This window comes from Bison bison, unplaced genomic scaffold (assembly GCF_000754665.1).
Source record: "Bison bison bison isolate TAMUID 2011002044 unplaced genomic scaffold, Bison_UMD1.0 scf7180017864491, whole genome shotgun sequence".
In the NCBI taxonomy this organism is placed as follows: domain Eukaryota; kingdom Metazoa; phylum Chordata; class Mammalia; order Artiodactyla; family Bovidae; genus Bison; species Bison bison.
In genome coordinates this window covers 15202088-15209463 of record NW_011495050.1, presented here as the reverse complement: position 1 = coordinate 15209463, position 7376 = coordinate 15202088, and the positions used below count along the sequence as shown (strand labels likewise).

The 7376-nt window shown below is 39.3% G+C and overlaps 1 pseudogene; it reads left to right on the top strand.

Annotated features, from left to right (window-relative positions):
• LOC105005524 overlaps positions 1–1196 on the top strand; it is a 5982-nt pseudogene extending 4786 nt beyond the window's left edge.
• The last annotated feature ends 6180 nt before the right edge of the window (positions 1197–7376 follow it).

Below are 7376 nucleotides of genomic sequence, written 5' to 3'. Positions count from 1 at the left end.
ATCTGCATATCTGAGGTTATTGATATTTCTCCCTGCAATCTTGATTCCAGCTTGTGTTTCTTCCAGTCCAGCATTTCTCATGATGTACTCTGCATATAAGTTAAATAAGCAAGGTGACAATATACAGCCTTGACGAACTCTTTTTCCTATTTGGAACCAGTCTGTTGTTCCATGTCCATTTCTAACTCTTGCTTCCTGACCTGCATACAAATTTCTCAAGCAGCAGATCAGGTGGTCTGGTATTCCCATCTCTTTCAGAATTTTCCACAGTTGATTGGGATCCACACAGTCAAAGGCTTTGGCATAGTCAATAAAGCAGAAATAGATGTTTTTCTGGAACTCTCTTGCTTTTTCTATGATCCAGTGAATGTTGGCCATTTGATCTCTGGTTCCTCTGCCTTTTCTAAAACCAGCTTGAACATCAGGAAGTTCGCGGTTCACATATTGCTGAAGCCTGGCTTGGAGAATTTTGAGCATTACTTTACTAGCGTGTGAGATGAGTACAATCGTGTGGTAGTTTGAACATTCTTTGGCATTGTCTTTCTTTGGGATTGGAATGAAAACTGACCTTTTCCAGTCCTGTGGCCACTGCTGAGTTTTCCAAGTTTGCTGGCATATTGAGTGCAGCACTTTCACAGCATCATCTTTCAGGATTTGAAATAGTTCAACTGGAATTCCATCACCTCTACTAGCTTTGTTCGTAGTGATGCTTTCTAAGGCCCATTTGACTTCACATTCCAGGATGTCTGGCTCTAGGTCAGTGAAACCATAGTTGACTTTATAAAAAGCATACTACCCAACCTGGGCTTGGTGCAGATGTTGAAGACCATCAGTTAGGTGTTTGAGATGAACTCCTGTAAAGTTACAGGCTTATGAAGTTGAGTACCACATGCTTCAGGCTTCAGGAAGAGCTTATCAATTCTTCTGTCAGTGACAACCAAAGAACGGACGAATTAGAGAAGCCCAACAGCAGCTTATGCAAACAGAATCTTGACCCTGAACAACTGCAGGTGGCCAATGGGACGATCCAGAGCCTGGGAGCCACCCCTGAGAAGCTCCTAAGTAGCGAACGCAAGCTAAAACAGGCGACCCTGGCCTTGGAGCTGGAGTGGTCAGCCCTGCTGCAGACAGTAGAGCAGCTCTGGAGGCAGATGGCAGAGCTGGGCAGCGGGGAGCCTGACCCCTCGGGTGAATGACGGCCTGGGGTCCAACTCCCACCAGCCCACAGCTCCAGAATAGGTGTGGCCACCGCCCTGACACTGTCCAGGCCTTAACTGAGAGAGATGAAGATGCTGGAGGAGAACAGAGAATGAAGTGTGCTTCTCAGGGAGGAGACCGGCTTGCCAGCACACAGATTCTTCTGAACTGACTCACAATGCAGGCAGTGAATGTCTCAGTGTTGTTGTTGTTGTTTAGGTTTAATTCTTCCCTTTTCCAGTCCTGATTACTCAGTAGATTAGATGGCATGGACTCGAATAAATGCACGTTTATGTTTAAAAAAAGAGACAAAAAACAAAACTACCATATCATCCAACAATTAACTTCTGGGTATTTATCTAAAGGAATAAAAAATGCTAACTAAAAAAAGATGTGCATGCTCATATTCATTGCAACATTATTTATAATACCCAAGATATGCAAACAGTCTAAGTGTCCATCAATGGATAATGAATAAAGAAAATGTGGAATATGAACTGAGTGGAATATTATTCACCCATTAAAACGAGAAAATCTTGCCATTTACTCTGTCGTGGATAGACCAGTGTATAGTGGATGTATCGTGGATGGACCATACATTCTTCTTAATGAAATAAGTCAGACAGAGAAAGACAAATATTGTATGTTCTTATTTATTTGTGGAGTCAAAAAAAAAAAAAAAAACCCCACAGATACAGAAAACAGATACTGGCTGCCAGAGGTGGGGTTTGGGTGGTGGGTAAAATGGATGAAGGTAGTCAGGAGGTAAAAGTTTCCATTCATAATAAAAATTAATTCATGTATGTACTGTATATCATGCTGACTATAGTTAATAATACAGTATTATATGTTTGAAAGTTGATAAAAAAACTAAATCTTTAGTTATCATCACAAGAAAAATTTTTTTAATTTGATGAATGTTAACCAGACTTATTGTGGTGATTGTATCACAATATATACAAATTTTGAATCATTATGTTGTATACCTGAAACTAATATAATGTTATATGTCACTTATATCTGAATAATAAAGAAGAATTTGAATACTTGAAATATGATTCTTGAAAAAAGTATTATCCATACAAATATGATTGAAGCCTGTCATAGGTCATTTCATTTAATTTCACCTCAATCTCACACACATCATTTTAGCAGATTTATTATGCAGCTTTATATCTCCATTTAAATGACAGCATGTCTGAAATAAAAATAGAATCTGAATCCTAGATCTTAAAACATAAATGCAAAGTTATTACTATCATAAGTTGTGGGCAGAATTACTTATTTCCAATGAAAAGGGACCTTTTATTTAACAGGTTTGAAGTTATGTTCCTTAGATGGACAGCCTGAGACAAGAATTCAGATTTTTTTGAGGGAGTACTCCTCAGGAGCGGGGAAGAAATCTGTAGGAGAGGAAGTAAAGCAGGATAAGAAAGGTGAACAAGAGGAGAAAAGGCAGTAACCTGTGGGGTGAAGCAGCTCCTGTCAGCTGAGGACAGTTTCCTGTAGAAGGAAGGCTTCTATAAGCCTTTAACAGCCATGCTCAGGAAACCAGGGAGGTGGGTGTACTGCCTTATAAAAGGGGATATGGCTTGGGGACCACCTATCTATTGCAATAGGAAAGATGGAACTACAGTTGATATAACTTACCACAGTCATAATAGTTGTTTCCCTCTGGGTCAATTTAAGGAGAGCTAAGCTACTACAGTGGCTGCAGAAGGAGTGAGTCTGGATGATCATTTTTGTACCATGTCCATATACAACTGGACAACCAGGCGAGGCCTCAGACTAAGGGCAGTCAATCCATTGCTTTCCAATGAGCTATGATAGGACCGGAGAAGGCAATGGCACCCAACTCCAGTACTCTTGCCTGGAAAATCCCATGGATGGAGGAGCCTGGAAGGCTGCAGTCCATGGGGTCGCTGAGGGTCGGGCACGACTGAGCGACTTCACTTTCATTTTCACTTTCCTGCATTGGAGAAGAAAATGGCAACCCACTCCAGTGTTCTTGCCTGGAGAATCCCAGGGACGGGGGAGCGTGGTGGGCTGCCGTCTCTGGGGTCACACAGAGTCGGACACGACTGAAGTGACTTAGCAGCATGATAGGACCAGATTTAAAAGGTGACCTGGGGACATCAACTGTTTTTAGTTTAAATATTTGAAGTAGGCAGTACTGGGAGCATAAACTGAAAAGTCAGGGAGGTCTTGATAATCTAATGTATAGGCTGAAGTTATGAGGGAAGCAGAAACTATGAGTAAGCAAACAGGTATATGTGAGGAAGAGTAAAGGCATATAGACTGTGTAAGTGAGGAACCTGTTTGCTGGATAAATGTAGGATGGAAGACAAAGTAGAAACATAAAGGGTCGCTGAATCACACTGGTAGAGCTCTAGAGAAAAGAACCATAAAATCCCAATGTTACTTTTATTTCATCAGATAGGATGTGGGTTCAATCCCTGGGTCAGGAAGATCCCCACCCACTCCAGTGTTCTTGCCTGGAGAATCCCATGGACCAAAGAGCCTGGAGGGCTACAGTCCATAGTGTTACAAAGAGTCAGACTTGGCAAGTATGCAGGGAAAGATTTCAAAGAGCAAGATCAGTAAACATCAGACTGGATACATTTCCTCTGGAGAAAGCGGATACTGTTATTTGCATGACTGTGTTTTCTTAAACACTGAAATGCTTCTGGAATGCTTGACAGTAGAATTGTTCTGCCTAAGAGAGACTAGAGAATCCTGGAGGCCAGGGTGCCATCAGGATAGAGTGATAACAAAGGTAACTCTGAAGAAGATAGATGCCCAAACTGAATTTCAAAGCTGTTAATGGTAGAGTGTGTGTAAACCAATTTACACAGTGAATTTTTTTTGGTGAAGTGTTATACAACTATGGGAATGAGGGGGCAGTTGACATCTGGACTACTCAATATTATTTTCCTGAGAAAGAATTCCAAATGAATTCATAGGAAGAGCACTTGCCAATCAGAGCAGAAGCCAGAGAGAGATATGAAGGATGGACAGGGGTTGGCCTGGTGAAGAGGGGAAGCTCAGGTCACTATTCTAGACAGTAGTGAGAAGTGTTGAACTTGATCTTGTCTACGGATCTTGCTAGCTTTGCCTCTTTTCGTGTTCTTGAATATAAGGTCTTAGGCATTTTGATCTCCTTTAGCAGGTAGAGAGAGAAACTTAGATGGCCTGGGCCAGAGTTTAGTAAGGGGAGTTATTTTTGCAATGCTGTGCGATTTCTGAAACAGTGATAAGTAGGGAGGCTGGAACCTGGTTAGGTTATCACAATTCATCCTCTCTTCCCATGAGAATATTCTGTAAGAAGTATTAAATATTATAAATATTTACAAATTTTAAAGTCAAACAAATTCAAATATACCAATGTGAAGTCTCTAGGAATTGCTAGATCTTCCTGTTTGAATTATGAACTGTTTGACCCAAGAAAACATGTGTATGTGCATATATGTGCATAGATCCATTTATTTCTGTATGAAAAATATCTATAGATCCACTTTTATGAGATCAAGAGAATCTGAGACATGCTTCATTGTTTCTGCATTTGCCCTTTGCACTCAAAGTTTGGTCAAGTGATTTCTTGAACATGCCATTAAAACAGATCTCAATAATAATGGAGCCTTGAAATATAAAATTAAGCAACACAATAAAGCTGGAGTGGGTAGATTGAAAACAAGTTCATAGCATAAGGAGCCTACATTATATGTGGTGGTGGTGGTGTTTTTGTGTAAGTGTGAATGTATTTGTGAGTGTCTAATTCTATGATAAGAGAACCTTTAACATTAATTCAGGAGAAACAGCTCAGCAATTTACCAAGCTCTTAAATTCATCTTGCTTCCTCTTGAAAACACTAAATTAACACTACTACAGACCTTTCCTCCACCCTACTTTCTGGAGAATATCTGAGAGACAATTCCACAGCTTTTGATGTTACCATCAAAACTCTTTAATTTTAAATGGAACACTTTCTCTGTTCCCACTGAGTGTTGTCATAAATGAAATACAACCACTAGAAGAAAAAGTATTAATCAGATCAGTTCAAAGTTGGAACTTAAATGGAATGCTCTAAAAATTGAAACAGTGTGCCCCTAATGTGATAATATGTATTTATAAACAGGGCTTTGTGGTTGATGCCATCAACCACTTTGCAAACTCTTGCCAATAATATTATTGCCATAAATTTGGAGAGTTGATTAGTGGGTCACTTAAAACCGTAATCTTAGCCTTTAGAGGATTTATTTAAATCTAATTTAAAAGGAGTCCTTTAATATTTATTTTTACAGAAGTTTACTTAGAAATTTAAGATTAGAGAATAGTTTCAAACGAGTGCTGCTGAAACTAAAAGAATCTGGATATATGGCTTTTTTCCAAGGTGGTCGCATTTCCCTCAAGGCCAATTTGTCATTGATGAAACATCTGTCCAAAATCATTCATGTGTGTTTTGAGAACCCAGGATCAATCAAATTCTCTGTTTGGATAGGCAACTATTGTTTTCTAAGTAAAGATGAATGATGATAGGTGAATATATTTTTAGGTTTAACTTTAATGAGGTCTACTTATTTTTCTGTAATTGGAAAAATTTTCTGCTTTTGCCTTATCTCACAATTAAGTTCTTCTTGGAAACTTGGAAAAGGAAACAGTCAAAGGATATTCAGAAGTCTTAGGAGATATTTTATTTTGTGCTGATGCTGCTTTCTCATGGAACTGTTCGAATATACTGCCAGCGCAGAACCGGATGTTTATAAAAACAAATCGCTGAAGATTTCTCTACATTGAAACACTTTCTTTTTTGAGGCACACAAGCCATGATGTCATTCTACTCTTCAAGAGTCTACATGCTCCACTTTCTGTCTCCCAGATCTTCCTCTCTATTCTAGCCACAGACAGGCATGAGGCATGTTGTGTGAATATATACACGAACTGGAATTTTTAGTCTTTGCTGATATAACTGGTAACTTGAAGTCTCTAGAAAGAGATACACACTGTAGGTTAAGCTTTTCACTTAACCATTTGTTCATTTATTCACTAAGAATTAACTGACCATCTACTCTCAGGCACATTTTATACTATACTGTAATTAGGTTTTCAAAGGTCTCTCATAGCAGATTGTGAGAACTTCTATTTCAGAGCCTGGATTAATAGCCATCAGTTAGAAAAAATGGAAGATATTTTTTCTCACTGGGCCTAGTAAAGTGGTAAGGCTTTCGTGTGGTGGTCAGCTACTGCAGTCTTAAGTATATGGTCTTTGAGATCATATATACATGAGCTCACCTCTCCGTTCCAACTTACCAGCCCACTGACTTTGGGCCAGTCACTAAATCTCCCTGATTTTAGTTATTTTAATCCTTTCTCAGAGGTTACTGTAAGAGCTGAATAAAAAGCAATATAACTAAAGTGATTCTAACATATATTGCATGTTAAATAGATGTTAGGTGTCTCTTTTCATTTCCCTTCATCTTTAAAACATCACTCTTGAATCTTTACATTTATTTGTTTAACAAGTATGTACATAAAATGTACTAAATGATGGCCATTAATCCAGGTACTGAAATAGAAGTTCTCACAGTATGGAGCTTCCCTGGGGGCACCAGTGGTAAAGAATCTGCCTGCAAATTAAGGAGACATAAGAGACACGGATTCGATCCCGGGACCTGCCTCTTGAGAAATCTGTATGCAGGTCAGGAAGCAACAGTTAGAAATGGACATGGAACATCAGACTGGTTCCAAATAGGAAAAGGAGTATGTCAAGGCTGTATATTATCACCCTGATTATTTAACTTCTATGCAGAGTACATCATGAGAAACGCTGGGCTGGAAGAAGCACAAGCTGGCATCAAGATTGCTGGGAGAAATATCAATCACCTCAGATATGCAGATGACACCACCCTTATGGCAGAAAGTGAAGAGGAACTCAAAAGCCTCTTGATGAAAGTGAAAGTGGAGAGTGAAAAAGTTGGCTTAAAGCTCAACATTCAGAAAATGAAGATCCTGGCATCGGGTCCCATCACTTCATGGGAAATAGATGCGGAAACAGTGGAAACAGTGTCAGACTTTATTTTTCTGGGCTCCAAAATCAATGCAGATGGTGACTGCAGCCATGAAATTAAAAGACACTTACTCCTTGGAAGGAAAGTTATGACCAACCTAGATAGCATATTAAC